We start from the raw sequence: 20,678 nt of genomic DNA on the forward strand, positions 1-20,678 counted from the left end.
AGAAACCCAATTGCGGTCAAGTTGACAGTGCATTGATTTACATCCTGTCTGAGCATGCATTGTAGATAGAGCCAAATCTTTGGATGCTGGAAGTGAGAGGGCTGACTAACAGAGCTATGATGATTTATTGCAGCTAAGGAGTTGGCAAGATTTTGTTGACATTTTCATTGGCTCTGGACCACAGCATGATGTTGGTCCACAGCTATCAACTTGTCACCTTTTATGAACAGATGAATGAGAAAAAAATTCAAGTTGTCACTCTCCCTCAGTCTATCTTGCAAGTGGTTGTAAGCTTTGGGGTTTTGGTTGTCTTTATATTATGTTAAAATTATTTATATTATTGTTTATCTGTATGATGAGACCCACTTAAAAATATTGATTGAACAGTTGCACTAACTAGTTTTTTACCAGATGAGGATCTAGGCCAGTAACTAATTAGTAACTCATTCTACTTGTTAGTTTCCATTCACATAGACTTTGGATTGACTTTGTGGTGTGATTTATGTTGTTTTGTGTTTATATTAAGAGGGTTGCAGCATGAGCACAAGGTATGGTAGTGTGATGCTTTGAAGACTGGAATTGTGCTGTAATTTGTAGCAAGCCAAGAGCAGTTGCACTCAATGCATCTGACTTTTTACACAGTGGCTTTAAATGCCTTGGGTATTTTTTACAATACTTGTTTCTTAAACCATAAAAAATAAAATCCTTTATCTTGAGTATTCTTTGCTTGTCTTTTGTTAGATATCTGTGCATGCATAGCTAATATATTGTCACAAAAAATGGTAAACGGAGGATTGAACTTCGCTGTCTTGGTTAGCATGAGAAATTGTCTAGGATCAGAATAACTTCAAGTGTTATTATTTTTAAGCCGTTGGAGTGGAAACTTGTTCTGGGACCAATACTAGTTAATATCTTAATCAACAACATAGACAGTGGGATTGAGTGTACCTCCAGCAAATTTGCAGACGACACCAAGCTGAATGGTGCAGTTGATATGCTGGAGGGAGGAGATGCCATCCAGAGGGACTGTCACAGGCTGGAGAGGTGCACCAATGTGAACCTCATTAAGTTTAACAAGGCCAAGTGCGAGGTGCTGCACCTGGGTCAATATAATCACCAGTGTCAGCACATACTGTGAGATGTGAGATAAATGAATTGAGAACAGCCCTCAGGAGAAAGAACTGGGTGTACTGGTGGATGAGAAACTGGGCATGAGCTGGCAATGTGCGCTCCCAGCCCAGAAAGCCAGTTGTATCCTGGGCTGCATCCAAATCAATGTGGCCAATAGGGCAAGGGAGGGCATTTTGCCCCTCAGCTCTGCTGTGATGAGACCCCATCTGGAATGCTGCATCCAGCTCTGGGATCCAAGCATAAGAAGGATGTGGACCTGTTGGAACAGGTCTAGAGGGGGCCATGGAAATGGTCAGAGGGCTGGAGCACCTCTCCAGTGAAGACAGGCTGAGAGAGCTGGGTCTGTTCAGCCTGGAGAAGAGAGGGCTTCAGGGGACCTTTTTGTGGCCTTTCCCCATTTAAAGGGGGCTTATAAGGAAGATGGGGACAAACGTTTTAAGAGGATCTGTTATGACAGGACAAGGGGTCGTGTTTTTAAGCTGAAAGAGGGTAGATTTAGATTGAACATAAAAAAGGAATTCTTTACTATGAGGTTGGTGAGGCACTGAAACGGGTTGCCCAGAGAAGCTATGGATGTTCCATGCCTAGAAGTGTTCAGGATTAGGCTGGATGAGACTTCAGGCAACCTGCTCTAGTGAAAGGCATTCCTGCCTGTGGCAGAGGTGGGTGGGACTAGATGGTCCTTTAAGGTCTTTTCTAACCCAGACAATTCTGAGTCTGGGTGAAAAAAATCCCTAACTTTCTATTAGAACACAGTTCAACCATTCACTTGGTTGCTATTTTTTTGATTCTAGAGTACAGCATGTGGTCCTTGAGGTAATTGCCTACTTGAAGCTTGTTATTATCTATATTTTTTCTTGATTATAGAAGCTGAATGGAGTGAAGGCAAATAAGTTGTAATTCCCAAGTACCTTCTGCTTCTTCTTTATCAAACAATATTCTATGCAGCCAAACAGATTTTCTGTCTCTCTTATCTGTATCAGATATTTATAGGCACATTTTACTATACTTCAGTAGACTTATTTTCCTGGGAGACTAATGCAGACAGTTGGAGAAAATTAAATCAGACAGAAATTAACTTCTAAGTCGTCAATATTTTTCCCTATCTTTTTTCAGAAGTATTTTTTAACTGACTTGCCTTTATCGCAGAAAAATATCTATGAAACATCAGCATTTTGATAGAAAGCTGATTAATGAAATTAAAACTTTTAGTGACACATCAAAGCATAGTGCCTCCTATAAAAGACTTGTAGGGAAAAGACAAAGCAGACATCTGGCCAGTTGTGACAACTCTATTAGATGATGACAGCATGTGTTTGGGTGTCTCTCAACAGTGGTAGAGGGAACAGTGTCAAACAGTGAAGGAAAAACAAACTGCTAGAAAAGGTACCCTCTTTCATCACTTGTGCTGTCTGTGTCACTGAGGATGCCATGTGTCTGGGCTCTCCTTTTTCAGCATTTTTTATAAAAAGCACTGTGTCCTCTCTTGGGAGTGCCTTTTGCATCTAATGCAAGAACCAGGAGATCTGGCAGCATTGCTGTTATGTAACAGTCTGACTTTTGCCATCCCTAATTTACCGTCCTGTTCGAATTTGTTGATGATTCTTGCAATTAAGATTCTCAATTCTGTTTGGCAACTCACTATCTGCAAAAGAGGCCATAAGTGAATATTGCCTTTCTGTGCCTTCACAATGTCCTTAATTAGATTCATTTTAAGTCTGAGAGTTTTAACCAAGGGAATTACCTAAGGGTGGCTTTGTCTGCACTTGCACTTTTAGTCATGTCTTCCAAAGGACCGTAGTGTTTGATTATAAAATACTCCAAAAGGAGTCCACTGTACTGCTCTCTATCATCCTAAACCTCTCTTTTGCTGCGGCTGCTTGCTAGCTAGATCCATTATATAAAGATAATGAAGTGTCAGAATCTGCACCTGTGTTGCAAAAACATTTGGGGTTGTCTTTCCTTCTAGCCCACTTGACAGCTTTTCTTGAGCTTGGCATTCGGCATATGCATTCGCCTTAGATCACCCTGAAGCATTAATAGGATCCCTCTGCTTTTCCCTGCTGCATTCTCAGCTCTTTGGCCCACTGTTCTAGCCCACAGAAAAAATCCCTTTTGGGCATCATCTACCATGGAGAAGCAGCAGGAAGGAGCAATAAAAGGGGTGTGGGCACAAAAGGTAAAGGATCTGGCACATGCCTTAAGCAGAGCCTCATTCAGCATCAGCTGTGCCCTCAATGTGTAGAAGGGGACAGTGACTTTAAGGGAAGGTGAACCTAAGGAAGGGTCCACACAGGGTAAATGCAGCAGCTGTACCTGCTGCCACAGCTCATGGGCTGCAGCTTTACATAGGTGCTACATTCTGCAGAAATTTAGTGAAGGTTTTGGGTGCCAGGCTACTCTGCAGCTGAACTCTCAGTCTTTCTGCCCCTTGATTTGCCTATATCCATAGCACAAGGAGAGCAAATACCATTCCTCTTTGATCCTGCATACATGTGCAGGATGTTCTTGCTCTATTTACATGGAATAGATCAGTGCACAGAGAATATAGTTACTCCTGCTTTTTCTTTTCCCAGTTCATTGGGAACACCGGAGGGACAGGAATGCACTAATGCCCTGAACAATTCTGAATTTAGCCTGCCTGATCTGACAGTTAACCCATAAACATTCCTGGTTTTAGTAAATCAAGGCTTTTGTATTGAGATTCACTTCACAGGAGTTGTTTTAAAGAAATTCATACTTTTGGAAGATGACTGCCAAGTTAGTTCTGGTGGTTGTGCTCTATGTACAGAATGTTCTGACATGATATGGAGCCAAGCAGAAACATACTGAAACATGCATGTTCTGATTTGGTTTAGGGCTATGAACCTGGAAGAAGTGTTTCTGAAATCAGTCTTGCTTTTGTTAAACACAAAACAAATAAATGTCTCTGTTTGGCAGGAGTTGGCTCTCTCCTGGGACTAGCATTGTGCCTCCTAATGCTGTCCCATCCTCTCCTGTGTAGATGTGCTCTATAAAATAAATAGATTTCTCTGCACTCTAAAAAATAACATTTTGCAGGGGCTCTCTAAGCTTTAAGTCTTTTTCTATTAAACCCCTGTTGGCTAATAAATTTCACTCACAATCTGGGTGGCGTTGAATGTTTTTTGTGGCTAAAGTAAAATATTTGAAAACAGAGCTATTAATACAGTGCTTCTTCTATCTTTCACCTCAGTGCTGATGGTAATGGAAAATTCTAAGTGCTAAAACCCAGCTTTATTTTTAAAGGAGGTATTAAAGTAATGCCATGCATATTTCTGCTAGGTCTCTATATTCCTGCAGATCTTCTTCATTCCTAAGTCTCCTGTACCCCTCCTTGCCCAGTGCTCAATGCAGTTTATTGTCCACTTCTTTAAAAGAACTGGTTAAAAAAGTCTGTCAGTATCCTGCAATGCTGAGTCTGTCACCAACTACCAGCTATGATGCTGCTTTTTAAAACAGCCACTTAAATCCCCCTTTCCCTTGGATAGCTCTCTGATGCTTCCTTCTTGTTTTCATCACCCCTCCCCAGCCTTCCCTAGGGAAAAACATGCTGTTCCTATTGTTGTTGGCAGTAGCTGGAGGTGCTAAAGAGTCTCTCCTGTAATCTGATTTATGGATTCAGTGGGGAAAATTCCAGCTAGAGTAAGGTAGGGTTGGATTAGCAGCAAACCACAGCACATCCCAGCAAGGCAGCAAATGCTTCATGCTTGGGTAGATAGAGGCACAGGCTAGCAGAATATGTGTAAGCAGAAGGGATTAGGCTTAGGAGCAAATTTTGAGAGAGATAAGGCAAAAGAAGCCATTTACTTCTCTATTTTATCACACAGTAGGGAAAAAAGGGAATAGAAGATTTTTTTTTAAATGGCAATAGCCCTTTGATAAAGAAATATATGTACCTAATTTACAACATATGTGGTCCTTTCTCCCACTGCAATTCCTGTGATCCCAGTGAAACTAGGGAAGGGTTTCAAAATTGCAAAACAAGCTCAGAAACCCTGAAGATAAGTTGATAATACATTTAAAAATTTTCTATGATAAACATTAATCTGCGCAAAACCATTATCTGCAGACTGACCCACATAGCTGCTTGACATCATCATCAGGAAACATTTTGCATGAGTTATTTACAATGAGTAATCTCATTAAGCACACATTATGTATAGGATATTTGCAGTCTTTATTGCTTTGTTTGTTTTATGGAAAGCACCAGGATGTTTCTGCAGCAGTCACAGTTACAGAAGTGTAGCAGTGCATAATTTAGAGCAAAATATTTCTAACTTGGTTATAGAAATTTTGTTTAAGCTGAAACTTAGTATTGATCTTTATGAGAGCAATTACTTAAGGGAACTTTTATGGAAAAGCAAATATAGATTTAACTACTTAAAATCACTGCAACTCATGAGGTTTATGAGCAAAATAATTTAAACACCACTTAATTATCTTCTGGACGCTATTTTAAAATTCTGTTTTAAGTGCTCATTGAGCCAGGCAACATTTTGACAGTGTTACCAAAGTTTAAAACCAATGTGCACATCCAATTTCTATACTAGTTATTATTTATTATTCCCAGAGGGAAAGCACTGTTGGAGTACAATCTGTGATAGGCTATACTTAGCTTGGGGGTTATATACCAGGGATATCGCTACTGAAAAGCCACACTCTCCTGACATGGGAAATTCCAAGCTAAGGTCAAACATGAGTGACTCAAACATTCTGGGTTTATGGTGGTATACACAAAACCAAAATTAGCTCCACTCTGTATTTACAACCTGCAATAACCAGAAAATATGGCTATTGTGACTGCTTAGATGTGTTTCTTATCCTAGTAAAGTCAGCAAATTTTTTTTCATTATTTTTCTCTTAGATGTGCTGCAGTATGAAATGAGGTAGTAATTTAATATTTTTTTAGGAAAACAAAAAAGTTCATCATATGATTTAAAAAAGTGTATGTCTGTGTAGCCAACAGGTGAAGAGGATTTCAAGTGGAAGAGCAGGACTTAGAGTTATAGGTCAGTAACTCATGTCAGGGTATCTGGAAACTATAAGTTAACAAGCAGCCTCACTTTGCTTCATGCTGCAGTAAAAATCTATAGAAGAAACTTGTGGGGGAAGCAGTCGTGGCAGAAAAAAAGAAACTGTGCCTTGTTCAGCAGTATTTGATAGTGATGCTGACAGTGAAATTCATCTGTCCAGATTTATGTCATTGGAGAGCTACAAACACTTTTGAGGGACAGTTCATCTTTACACTGGTATGGATGGATTGGGCTATGGAAGGCTGTGTTTCTCTTGGCTAATGATACTGAAGACCTGGACAGCCAGCTCTGACACAGGTGTCTGAACTGAAGGTGTATCCTATGGTTTTCTCAGTGTTGCCCAAGTCTGTGGTAAAGAGTTGACGTACAGCAGACACACAGGCACAAGAATTTCCTTTTAGGTACTCCAAACGCAGTTCATTTTAGGTATCCTTTTGGAACCATAGAACCATTAAGCTTGGAAAAGACCTCTAAAATTATGGAGTCCAACTGTTAACCCTGCACTGCTCACCACTAAATCAAGTCACCAAGTGCCACATCCACGTGCCTTTTGAACACTTCCAAGAGTGGTGATTCCACCACTTCCCTGGGCAGCTTGTTCCAATGACTGACCATCCTTTCAGTGAAGAAATTTTTCCTGCTATCCGGACTAAACCTCTCCCGGTGCAATGTGAGTCCATTCTGCCACTTTTTACTCAGGAGAAGAAATTGACCCAGGCCTGGCTACAGCCTCCTTTCAGCAAGCTGTAGAGAACAAGAAGGTCCCAGCTCAGCCTCTTTTTCTCCATACTAAACACCTGCAGCTCCCTCAGCTGCCCCTCATCAGACCTGTGCTCTAGACCCTTCCCCAGCTCCATTGCCCTTCTCTGGACATGCTCCAGCCCCTCAATGTCCTTCTTGTAGTGAGGGGCCCAGAACTGAACACGGGATTTGAGGTGTGGCCTCACCAGTGCCCAGTACAGGGTGAAAATCCCTGCCCTGGTCCTGCTGGCCGCACCATCACGGATACAGGCCAGGATGCCATTGGCCATCTTGGCCACCTGGGCACACACTGGCTCATGTTCAGCTATTGTTGACCAACACCTCATGTCCTTTTCTGCTGAGCAGTTTTCTGGCTATTCTGCCCCCAGCCTCTAGCCCTGCATGAGGTTGTTGTGACCCAAGCGCTGAACCCAGCACTTTGCCTTGTTGGACCTTGTACAATTGGCCTCAGCCCACCAATCCAGCCTGTCTGGATCCCTCTGCAGAGCCTTACTACTCTCTCAATAGATAGGGTACTATTCAATAGAGCTGCTACTGACTGCCAGGCAAGATGCAAATGAAAACAGGATAGGATCTGGGCACAGCCCAAGTTGTGTAGAGGTATTACAACATGTCACAGAATATGGTATTATATCTAATGCCTTTTTCCTTAATAACTTGAAAAAAAAATTCTGTTTAATCATAATAGACCATATGTTTTAGTGGCATTTTCATTGGTACTTTTAGATTGCAAGTCCTATTTTTCATTCAGTACATACATACTGTGTAATGTCGTTTGCACTTAAAGGGCTCTGGGAACCTAAAAATCTCTCTTTATCACATAAGTGGCTATAAACAGCCATCTTAGCAAATGTGTTCTCCAAAGATTTATTCCTGGAAAGTTCTAAATGTCTCCTGTGAAGTGCTTGGGGGTCCTCCCTTTGACCCTGTTGGTATCACTCATATGCCACTCTAAATAAGGAATGGAATCCTGCCCTGGGACTGGGACAGTTTGTATGTCAGGGAGGTGTTGCACAGGCATTTCACAAGAAATGAATATAAAAAGCTTCTTTAAATGCTGATAGAAATTACTCTTCCCTGCAGAATACTCATTTGTCTGCTGTTTGGAACATTTTTTCTAGTTGTGAACAAATGCAAATTAGGATTTGTTTGCTTTGTTTGTTTGTTTGTTCTGGGCTCTCTAAGGAAGCAGGGAATATAATTTTCCTGTAAAAAATATAATTGATAAGCTGTTACATGTCACAGGAAGACTGTGAATTATAGGTCTAAATGCACTGTGTTTTCAGGGGTTTGAAAGACAGAGCTTCAATTATCCCTGCAAACAGACCTGAATTCTATCATCCCTTCCTGGGATTTGAGCCTTGCCAAAACACAGAGGTTCTCAGCCCTGTTTGTTGATGACTTTTGGAGATTGTGTATACATCTTTCTGGGTCAATGACCTTGCATGAATTTTTCTGGGTGGACATCTGCTGTTTCTGCATCAAGACTCACCATCTTATGTGAAGTCGCAGGGATAAATATTTGCTGAAAGTGATTAGCATCAATTATGGATTCAGATGCGTCCTGTCAGTCATTCTAATAGTACCTATTCATGTCATCCGCAGTAGGGCCATCTCTTCTCTCCTACCTTGGATGATTCACTGGATTTCCTCAGTGTCTGAGCATCTCAGCATATTAATTTGTTTTCCCAAGATCCTTGTGAAGAAGTTGGGAAAAGCTGTTATCCCCGTTTTAAGAACAAGAGTGAGAAGCAGAGAGGTGGAGAACATGACTGCATTGTGTAAGGATACACTGAGCATGTCAGATCTGGAATGAGTGCTGCACTGAGGGTAGTTAACCCAATTAACCCATAGTAAAGCTAATAGTCTATGCATGATATCACATCTTTGTACTTTACTGTGCCATGAAACTGGTCAGCTCTTGAAACAACTTTGGGACTTTGTAGCAAAGCAGTGAATGACAGAACAGAACGTTACTCTCCTGTGGAAAGGAAAGGGACATTTTAAAAAATATTCACCATCACAGGTATAACTTCAGGAGGGGGTTTTGCTACATCAGTTTGGTGGCCTGGGCCACCCCTTTGCTTGGTTATTTTGTGAGCTGGGCTCTGGCTGTGGAGCAAGGGGACAGCCACAGTGTGCAGGAGCCACCAGATCTGCAATCTGCTCCACTGTCACTGTCTTTGCTCAGAGCTGAGTTTCAGGGCAGCTTCATTTAGAGGCTACACATTCTCTATTCCTCTGAATTGTTCATAATGTATGGTGGAATCATCTAAAATAGGGTGCTGTAGAATTAAAGAAAAAGCAAGACCTCAGGAAAGTTGAAGCTTTTCCTCCCACAAGTATATACTATGTATATGTATTTTTATACATAGATTTCAGAATCTCCATTTTCGTGCCTCTGGTGTCAGCTCCTGAGTTTACCCCGGTTGTACTGATCTCTGCTGCATAAATAACTCTCTGTGCCTGTCTCCAGTTAATCTAAACCTGTAAGTGTTCACTCCTGTTCTTTTTGCTGTGCCACCTGCCTCTCACTCTGCCATGTTACTCCCTTCTCTGCCACAAGTCTCAAACTTCCTGAGTGAAGCCTGGGTCTTGAAATATTTTGGGAATGGAAGGATGGGTAAGAGAGTGCTCTTCCATGTTTTGGTGCTCTCTTTTCACTCACAGAATAGCTCTCACATTTTCTTCTTCCCTGCCATGTCCTTATTTCTGAGGTACTTAAGGATATTCCTATTTGGATAAACATTTACTATTTTTAAACTGCTTATCCTTGCAGAATAGGTAATCAGAAAAAGCAAGTCATGAGTGAAGAGCAGTGATTTCTAGCACTGGATAGCCACCTAAAAATACTTAAATGTCCTGTTAGTAGCAGAATTGCAACACTGGATTGAAGGATGGGAGATAAACCTCAGGAGAGGGATCCCAGTCATCTGCTGTTACACGGAACACAATCATGTAAAACCTCAATTGAGAATTTGGAAATTATTTGCTGTCAGACACTTCTAACTTCTGCTGTCATCCTATGCTGGTCTCTGCTACTGCATGAATGTGTAAGATAAAGCACATACCACGCTGTTCAAAGATTGGTCTCAGTAAAAAAGCCAGGTGAATAATTCACCTGAGAATTTGTGGTTACCTGGATTTGCCCTGCTACTGTAAAACAGAACTGAATGTGCTGATCTGTTGCACCTCTGCACAGTGGACCTTTGATTGTAAGCTCACCCCAGGTCTGCCTGCTAAAAAGTCAGTTTAGTCACATTCGGCATGAGCAGACTCAGTCACTTTAAATGGTTCATAAAACTTGGGACCGGCCACAGGAGTGAGAACAAAAGTCCCAAAGGACTCTGTACCTCTGCAGATGGTAGAAGTCCACTGTGAGGCTGAGAGAAAAAGTGTGGTGAGATGTCAAATACAGAGTAGTATTTCCCTTGGAGTATCTTTCCTGCTTCCAGCAATCAGGAGTTTAATGGCTTCTTAAGTTTGAAGTTACAGATGGGCACTACTTCTGGTAGTATCCTTAAAATAAGAATTGGGTAAGTGGAACAAAACTCTGCTATCAGGTAAGTAAATCTAGATTTACACCAGTGGAACAGGGCAGGCTCTGGTTTTTCCCTCTCTCCCTTGATAGTAAAAGTAATTAAATCTTTAAAATTTGGATCCTCTCCTGTACTTTTTTAAAATAAAGAACTGGTTTGATAAAAAAATCTTGGCATTTACTTTATCAGTCCTTAAGTATAGTAAGGAGGGTTTTACTTATTAGGTATACGCTTCTCAGTTTTCTAGTGTAGTATATATTCTATTTCAGTAATATCTGCTCAGCTATGCATTTTCTCTGCCTCATGTTATGTGCATGAAGGGTGCCTTTAGAGATTTAAGAGGGCGATCTGAGTAATGATTTTTTTCAGCTATCCTTCACAAAATTCAAACTGCCACTAACTTTCTGCAACATCAGTTCTGTGGAAACTCAGCATCTGCTACAATAAAAAATGTGTTTGAGCAGATCTTTCCATTTTTGTCATTTATTTTCTATTGCTTTTTGAGTAGTATTTGTTTCATTGTGGCTGCTACAAAATTTAGAAGCTCTTGTAAAGTTTTTCACAGTATTTCTTTTCCATTTAATGGTAGGTCTTTGGATAAGACCTTCTTTTGTTTCAGCAAAATCAGTGACAAAATTGATTTTGAAGTGGAAGTAGAAAGGTGTCCTCAGTTTATCACCTCCGAAAATGAAAAAATTTGAATTCATAGCATTCACAGCAGTAGTTTACCATATTGCATGTTTATTGGGTTCTTAGATGTGGTTAACTGCTGTTAAGCAGTAAAATCCAAAAAAAAAGAGATTATTAAATGGTCTATTTACTAAACCAATCTTGACATCTTTATTCATACACGTCTGATTATGTTACCACTTCTAAATGATATTTTGGATGTGGGGGTTCAGTACTGGTTTTTTTTTTTTTTTTTTTTACTTTGTTTAGTAGTGATAACCTACAGAATCAGGACAGCTTTGTTGGGAGAGGGGATTGCTTTGTGTTCTGGTTCATTGGTAATGAACAGAATTGTCAGTTGATTTCTAAGTCCTTGTTGCTGGTGAATTTACATAAAATGCAGCGCATCATGGTTGATCTGAGGCAGGGTGGGATTGGGATAAAGCATACAGGAATTAATCCAGAGGAAATTCTGAGTTCTGGCTTGCTTTCAACAGACCCTAAGGAAAATTGCCCTGTCTGTCCCTTGGCTAGATAGATAGACCAAGCTAGATAGACAAGTACTTGCTGCTTTCCTTGAGATCTCAAATTTCTTTGAGATCTATTCGTGCATACAGTACAGCATAACTGTGGTATGATTTCAAATTCCGTATTTAATTTTCCAGGGTCACCATTAAACACTTTTTATCTTGAAACTGAGAATGGAAGAAAAGTTATTGAAAACCACATTTTTTGTTGTATTAAAAAGCACTCGACAATTTAATTTTTTGTTGTTGTTGGGGAAAAGGGAGACAAGACAGGAGGTGAGAAAAGAGCTCAGTATTTTGGGAGCTCAGTTTTTGGGTGAAAACCCAAAACATTGGCATAATAGCATGCTTTATAATTGAAATTTAGAAAAGAAGAACTTCAGAAATCTATGCATTGTAGATGCATGTTGGAACTATCAGTGTTCAAGGTGGTTTGAACTTTTTTGCTTTAAAATAAATTGACTTAAAAGTATAGAAAAGTAAATGCTAGTTGTTTAAATTTTTTATTCAGTTCTTACTGCTGCAGTCTTTATATCTTTGTTCTTCACTTACTTTTTCTGTTTATTCTTCCTGACTAAAGATACTGTCACACCTGCAGAAGCCTCAAGTTTCTTTTGCTTTCTGAACAGGAGCCAGAAGACCCCAAGTGCCATGAAATTGAAAAGGCTGGGGAATAAAAACCAGAAACTTGTTCCCATCTGTATTCTCTACCCAGGATGAGCCCCCATGAAACACCCTCTCAAACTGCCAGTCTAGCAGACATGGATACATCATGGGACTATGAAGTCCTGGATCTACATAAGCAATTTAGTGACTGAAATGCATCTTGGACAAAATTTAAGTTTTCAGCTCCAAGTAGGCAGGTCAGAAAGCCCATGGCCATTCCCATCCCTCCCTTCCCCCCTGCTTATATGTCTCCAAGATTTCAGACCCCAGGCTCTCCCATCCTTTGTGCTGAAGCTTCCTTAATCTCTCCACTAGCCACATTTTGCAGGGAGGATGGAGACTTCCTCTGGCTGAATGTTATTTGTTGCTGGTGGTCATTGCACTCTCCAGAGTGAAGCTTGTGCTGAGCTCTGAATTTCCCTTCACAAGAATGCAGTGATACTGAGAGGGTCCCAACTTTCATCCATCTTTTGAGGGAAAAGAATGAAGCAATCTTCCCTACCAAAAGGGCAGTTTAGCCATGGAAGTAGGGTTGAGATATTTTGGCAATGTATCTTGATTTCTTTTAGGAGCATTGGTCAGGCAGGCACTTGCAGTAGGATGCAGGCACTTGCAGTAGGATACAGGGAATTTAAAAAATAACTATCTCCTTTCTTGATTGCACTTCCCCCTGCTGCTAGCCAACATGCTGCTTTTTCTAAATTTTGTTATTTGTAATTTTCATGAACTGCATTGAAGGAACCAGTACCTAAGGGCCTTATCAGGCAGCTCTTAGGATCACCACACTTTATGGATCTGCAGCCATTTCTATTGTGCTCTTCTCAAGGTGTGGCAGAAGTGTTGATGACAATATGACAATGTTGGTGTCACCATCTTACAGGCACCAAGCCGCCCCTGACTGTAGAATGTAATATAATGTACTAAGTGCAATAAAAAGTTAAGCAGAGGTGATGTTCATGGACTTAAGTTACTATTTTTTTTCTGAGTGTATTTGCTAGGATTTTTCTTAAGATACATTACATACAAAGAAAGGTGCAAAACTCCACCTTCAAGGACAAGCTGGGTGAGCAGGAAGAAACTGAGTTGGGATGGAGCCTAATGCCTTGTGCAAAGCTGCAGGACCTTTGCCTAAGCCTTTGCAGATGGACATTCCTATGCTAATTTATAGAAGAAAAATTCAAGAACTACAGTAGTTAAACTACACTGCTCAGTCCAATCAGGGCAGAAAGTTAGGAAAGGTAGGTAGTTTAAAATAATTTGGGAGGCTCAGCAAACTCCTAACATGAAATTTAACTGGCATTGGCAAAAATAGTCTATTTTATACTGACTGATCATCTTCATTTGACAGGTTGGCTGTGAGAAAAGATTTAGGTGTCACTGTGAGTAGCTCATGAATTAGATTTCAATTCCTTTTAAAATAATTGAATAAATACCCGGAGATGAAATCAGTAAAGTCTAGAGGATAATAGAAGTTTGGGTAAACAAACAGCATGATTTTTATAGAGAACAAATCATACAAGACACACTTAATTGCTTGTTTTGATAGAATTGCTAAATTATTAGCTGCTGCTTGTATTTTTTGGAGATAGACTTTCAAAAACATCGAGAGCAGTTAGGTACCCAACTCTTGCTGGTTTTAAGGGTTTGCTACATTATGTCCTGAAGTTGTAAAGAAAAGTTCATGCTAATTGGCTTGTTGGAGTTTAGTCTTGCTACATGACTTCTTAGACCCCTGGGAGTGACTGTGCCCAGATGGATATATACGAGTTGTGTAAGGATGCTGGCACTGCTTCCAGCACCCATATTATATGCAGACTTGCTTTATATTTTCATTAATGACTGAGAAGTTCAGCACACAGCAGCATGCCAAGGAAATGTAAAGGCCAAAAATTCAGGAAGCCGTGAACATTAATATGATAATATGGTCCTGTAGAACAAAACTCTCATCTGAAATACCTCATCAATCCCCCCGAAAACCAAAACCTAAAGTAGAACTTTTCATGACAGCAACAGGTCTTAAATAGTTCTGGTGGGAAATTCCACATACCACCTAAAGAACAGAGACTGGACCACTCTTGACAAAGAGTGGTGCTCTGAAAATATTCCATTAAGCTGCCCAGTTTTCTGAATTCTTTCAAATGATCTAGTTGTTCTGTGGACCGAAGCAAATTTGGAGGTCACTAATGCAGATAGATCTAAGACAGATAATAGTAGCATTCACATCACCCTCCTAAAACAGATCTTTTATACTGGGAGATTGAAGAGAAGCCAGTAATTTGGACAAAAAAATGCTAATCAGTTAGATCACCTCACCTGTCAGAACTCATTGGAACTAAATATGGACACTTTTTCTGCCACTGTATAATTGGAAGCTCTCCAAAGGTGGCATATATTGTATCTGTTCCACTGGAAAAAAGTTGAATTATAGTGGATATTTTTGCTAGTAATCTAGAAGGAAGTGAGATAGTGAAGCTAAAGGAAATGGCAGGAAGCAAATTTGGCTGAAGTTAGCAATATCTGATTCAAAACAGATGTCCTCTGGCAGCCAGTGGTCAAGACTGGGAAAGAAATGAAAGGAAAGCAAAAAGGGGTGATTCTGTGATACTCTATGGGGAAGCAGGAATTGTGTTGAAGAGGGAGATAGGAATGCACTGGGACCAATCTATCAGATATACTTACAGTGGCAACATAGGGAATGAGGTGGAGAAAATAGGAAGCCCTTGAATGACAAGGGTAGGAGGCAAATCTCTATTCAATGAGTGACTAGTGAAAAAGCTTCTGTGGAAGTGCATCAAGAACTGGGTTTGACTGCTTGACAACCACCCAGGAGTTAAAGGAAAAAAAAAAGGGAGATACTTGTAAAAAATCATATTTGGCAGCTCTCTAGGAGCTAATTAAAAAAAAAACCAACACAACCTTCCTCACCATTACCACCCCCACCAAATATTTAGGCCGTGTCTTCTGTAGGTAGAAGTACCTAGTTTTGGTAGAATTAAAATAGATTAAATCATGAACTTAATGTAGTCAGTGTGAAAATGCGTAATACCACAAAGAAAAAATGGAGCATGAAACACCTTTAAGGCTGAACTTCCGACATTGAGTTTGATGTCTTATTCCATGCTTTTAGTCAAGGGAAAATTAGAGAACTTATGGAGGGGGAGGGGAAAATAAAATTTTATTTTAAATGAGTAAAAACAAACTAATCTTCTCTATCAGTATCATCTTCTTAATGAGCTGAATTTTGAAGATGATGTTTATCAGCTGCCAATCACTGAGATAGAAAATGTAAACCTAAGTCAGAATCATCCAGAAAAATATGTATTAGCTAGAAAAGTGGCCTGAAAGGATAAATTAAAAGTAAATATTTCCACCCTGTGTTTATGTAACAAAAAAAAAAAAAAGAAGAAGAAAAATACAGGACATAAACCAGGGTTTCTTATAAATTCAAATATATATATATATATATATATATATTTGAGTAGTCATTGTTCACTTAAAGCCCCTTGTTTTCAGGATTCTGTTAGTTGATACTTAATTTCACTGAGATTAGAATGGAATGCCTTTTAGTGGCCCTGGTGTGTCTGAGATATCGCTGCTGAAGGGCTCAGGGGAGATAGGATGTAGCTGTCTTCAACAGAGGTTCTTGAGTTGTGGAAGGGTACCTGAATACATGGAAATGACTAAAGACACATGGGACTATGCAGGTGAATCCCACCTTTTATTGGCAGGAATTAGTCCAGAATTAGCCAGCAGCACAAGAACACTGTGTGGCTTTACACAGTTGTCTTTCATTTTGTTACTGTGGATAACTCAGTATCCCCATCAAACATTGTCAGCTCCCTGTTATCCTCATTTTCAGGTGGTTTCTAAGTATTTTGAATTGCATAGCTGCCAACAGAGATTCTAAACAGACTTCACTGAAATCTATCCTCTACTGCAAAACAGTGCCTTTTATTACTAATCTTTATTTTCAGTTCTTGTCAAGCTGTTAAATCATTGGAGGATCTGTCCTCCTACTCCCTGAGAGCATAGTTTATTCAAGAGACTTCTGTAAAGGATGGTTTTCATTTTTTTTGGAAATCCAAGCAGAATAACCAAGCTCATCTGTGTGATTGTTGTCTCATTTGAATGGAGACACTTCAAAAGTCTGTGAACAATGTCTGGGATATGTTAAATCCAGCTCAATTTTTCCTGGTTTGCCCCATCTTTGTACTCCATCTGCTAATTTATTCACTTGTATAGTTTCTATCATTTTTTTTTTACAGAGCAGAACACAGATTAAATACTTTGTAATTCCTTAGATCAGTCTGAAACCTATTGAAACGTTGATGCCATGGCATCAATTTACCTGTTTGCAGTCCCCTATCACTAAGGATCAGTTAAGTGATGGGTTGATCCTTGATGATTAATATTTTACTCCATCATATTTGTTCCTTCAGAACTTTTGGCCTTCAGGACTTGCTACTATGCATTTTATATTTACTAACAGCACTTCAATTTAGAATAGTTCTTCTTAATTTGTAAAGAAATATGCAATGGGTAGTGAAGAGTTTTGGAAAAACCATTAATGCTTATCACAGGCAATCATAATTCAACACTTACGAGATTTGTTGGGGTTTTTTGGTAATAATTAAAGGTCAAATAGTTTTCAATTTTCTTACTGAATAAAGGCCAATATGAAAAAAACCCCAAAAAACTCCAAACCCCAAGAACAACAGAAAAAGCAGGCACAAAAGTGAAGACAGAATAATCCTTGGAGCATATATATATATAAAAAGAAGTAGTGAATAGCCACCTCATGGAATTAAAGGCTGTGGAAGATCAAAGAAGAGAGGGTAAAGTTATGACAGAAAATAGATTCGTAGAATACATGCTTATGTTGTTTGCTGTGAATGTGCATGTTCAGTCTACCAGGGTTAATTGCACATATCCATATCCCAAGGATGATGAAAGCACAATTAAATGGCACTGTTGCTTTTTAGTGAGTGCTCTGCCATGCTAGAAAACTTTGATTTTCTATTCCTTTCCATGATTGTACCTTTTATTGAAAAACACTTTGAAGCATGAGAGCTACATATGCAATTTGCACATTCAGACATTCACTGAGTTACTCTTACACTCTTGGGATCCTGAAAACCCCTTCAACCTCTCCACTCTGATGTATACAAATTATGTCCACCCTGTAAGACAACATAATTTTCTTCTGTCTATTCATGTGCTGAACGCTTCATGCAAAATGCACATGTGCGTTATGCCAGAATACATTGAAGTTACAACATCATTCTTGAAATCACAGAATCACAGGATTGTTAGGGTTGGAAGGGACCTCTGGAGACCATCCAGTCCAACCCCCCTGCCAAGGCAGGGTCACCTAGAGCAGGTGACACAGGAACACATCCAGCGGGGTTTGACTATCCCCAGAGAAGGAGACTCCACAGCCTCCCTTGGCACCTTTTCCAGTGCTCTGCCACCCTCACTGTTAAGGAAGTTCTTCCTTGTGCTGAGGTGGAACTTGTGTTTTAGTTTATGGCTATCAGCCTCTTTGAAATTGTTATTTTACTAAAAGGGTTAAAATCGTAAGTGCATAAAGCCTGTTTCTGCCTGTAGGTATAGAGAAAGGGCCTCGGTAGAGCAGGTTTTATGGTAACACATGGTTTTCTGGCTGCCAGCCCAGTGCTCTTATACAAATTGGTGTTTTGTTGGGAGGAGAGGCTCATTTTCCTCAGATGTTTTGTCAGTCATTAATTTGAAACCCTCTCTGTTTGGAAATGCTGCAGAATGTTCAGTGAGGCCTGAGCACATGTAAAGCTGTGATCCCACTTATTGATCCCGTTGTTCCTACATGCAGGTTTGGTCTAGGCCCTCTCGAAAGGCACCTCTCCAACTCCAGCTCTTTCATTCCTGCCTCTTATGTTTGTGCAGGTTATAGACCAACTTTTAACTGAAAAATGATTTTGTTTCTATTTATGTAGGTGGTCCCATGCCTTAAGTTGAGGAGGTGTGAACTCCTCTGTTACCCTGCACTTGGGCTGACCTAATGAAAAGGGAACTGAGGATACTCTGAAGATTGCTGAACTGTTTCAAAGATGCTTCACTTCACTGCAGGAGGAATTCACTGGATTCCTAAGGCAAAAAACCTGCCTTATGAATGAAAGGAGAAAAGATAGCGAGATGATAGAATCATAGATTCCTTAAGGTTGGAAAAGGCCTCAAAAGTCCTTAAGTCTTTGACCAAATACCATCATGCCCGATGTTGTATCATGAAGTGCCACGTTTGCTTTTTTTTTTAACACTTCCAGGGGTGAAGAAAATATGATAGGGAGGAAGAAAGCAGAAAAATCATGAGTGTATGAAGTGTAATCCTGCTTCTGTTACTTGATGCTGCTGCATCTACAGCTTAGCAAGTATTAGTTTAATGACTGCGTGAAGACTATATTTTACCTTGGATTTTATTGTGCTAGCCTCCCACTGACATTTCCACACCAGGATGTATTGCTTCATAACTTGATCTGGGAAAGGTCATTAAAAATAGTTGTGGTCCTTTTTCATGGAGGTTTTCAATGCTTTGATGAAAAGGATGTGCCTGCTAACAAGCCCATTAATGCTAAACATGCCCATTGCAGAGCATTCTGATGGGTCTCTTGTATATGGACAACTAAGCTGCTGAAGTGTAAAATAGATTGTAACTCTGGAGTTACAGGTATTTTAAATATAGATTGAACTCAAAATTGAATGTCAACAGGAAATGTTGCTGTTTACAGATGTGAAATACTGGTGCATTAGTAAAGTTTTGGAGCTTTTTTATACCTTAAGAGTCATTATACAGAAGTAAATCTCTCTATGTGGACTTATTTATGATAAAAAATCATAGAAAATTTGGATAGAGTGAAGCAGAGATCAAATACTGGATCTATCACAGAGTCGGACTGGGAAAAATATGCTTCTATTAACAAGGAAACTTTTTCTGGCCCATTTATTTGCAGATAACACCTTCTTGATGGCAAATAAAAGAGAAAGAAATGGAAGCATCAATGCTGAAGATATTGAGACTAGTCCCCAAATAAATTCTATTACCACTCAAAAGCTCATTAGATAAAAATGCAAAAATAAGTTGTGACTTCCAACATTCTTATGTATGAATAGTTCTTGGCTTTTTCTCCTTTCTGAAATTTTCATGGTTGCATGATTCCCCAATATTGTTACCAGAATTGAAAACTTAGGTAAGAGTAATATTTCGGATTTATCTAATGGTGGGTCTTGTACAACTTCATTTGGAATCCATTCCTGGTTCTGATATACATCACAGGCCTGACAGTTCTCCCCAGTTACTCAGCCAACATTTCTCCTTGCCTGGTTCCCAAATCCCCACTTATATCCTTTTCATTGCCATGCATTCCATACCAGGTAGTTGATAATTATATCTGTTAAGCCTTATTTACATGCTATTTAGAGATGAATCTGTGTGTGTATGTGAATGTGGGATTCTCTCTCTTTTTTTTTTTAAATTTTTTTAATTGCCTTGTTGATTTTTTTGTGTGTGCGTTCTTGTGTGTTCCTGGTGGGCAATGAACTTAGATAGGAGGTGGTTTTATTAATAACAGAATGGGTTATATCTATTAGTTACCTCATGATTTTCCATGAAGGAGAATGCTTTAGAAATAAATATATTTCTATTAATTTACTTATTTGTTTCTGTGGAATTTCTCCAGAGATTAATAACATTGACCATGTAGTTTATTTTTGCTTTGTTTTTTAATTATTTTAAAATTGGTAATGTCTTTTTGGAATGCTGGATGCTTGAATCTAATCTTCTGCCTGTGAAGAAGTCAGCCACTTTTTGGTGACAGTCCAGAAAGTGTGTACTGTGAGAACTCAGTCCAAATTGTGTATTCTATTTTATATCAGTGTCTCACATTGACATTTATATGTAAACAGTGTAGTGAAAGAATCTGAAGTGTTTCTTAAAAGATAAGATCATTACTTACACTATGTTGAAAAAAAAATTATTGCAGCACATTTGAGCCTTAATGGTCAGATTCCATCCATTTTATAGAGAAGGACATGGCACTGTTGTGGTGGTCAGCATAGCTAAACCACTGAATAGGTAATCTCTTGTGTAGGTTGCATAAAGAAATTCTCTTTAAGTATTTTACTCAGTTTCCTAAGAAATGTCAAGCCCTGAAATGAATACCAGAGAGTATGCTGGCATGGACACATAACCAACACTAGTCAAGAGATCTTGAAGAAGTGCCAAGGAGAAGTCTAAGAGATTAGGTAAACACAGCAAAACTTATCTGACAAACAGAAAGGGTCTTTTCATTGTTAGCAGA

General features: G+C 39.4%; 1 protein-coding gene across 15 annotated transcripts in view; it reads left to right on the forward strand.

Moving 5' to 3' along the window:
• The window catches only part of DLG2 (discs large MAGUK scaffold protein 2), a 1,000,200-nt gene that overhangs the window by 170,951 nt on the left and 808,571 nt on the right, over nt 1-20,678 (forward strand). The window lies entirely within an intron of this gene.

This window comes from Corvus hawaiiensis, chromosome 2 (genome assembly GCF_020740725.1).
Source record: "Corvus hawaiiensis isolate bCorHaw1 chromosome 2, bCorHaw1.pri.cur, whole genome shotgun sequence".
Lineage (NCBI taxonomy): Eukaryota > Metazoa > Chordata > Aves > Passeriformes > Corvidae > Corvus > Corvus hawaiiensis.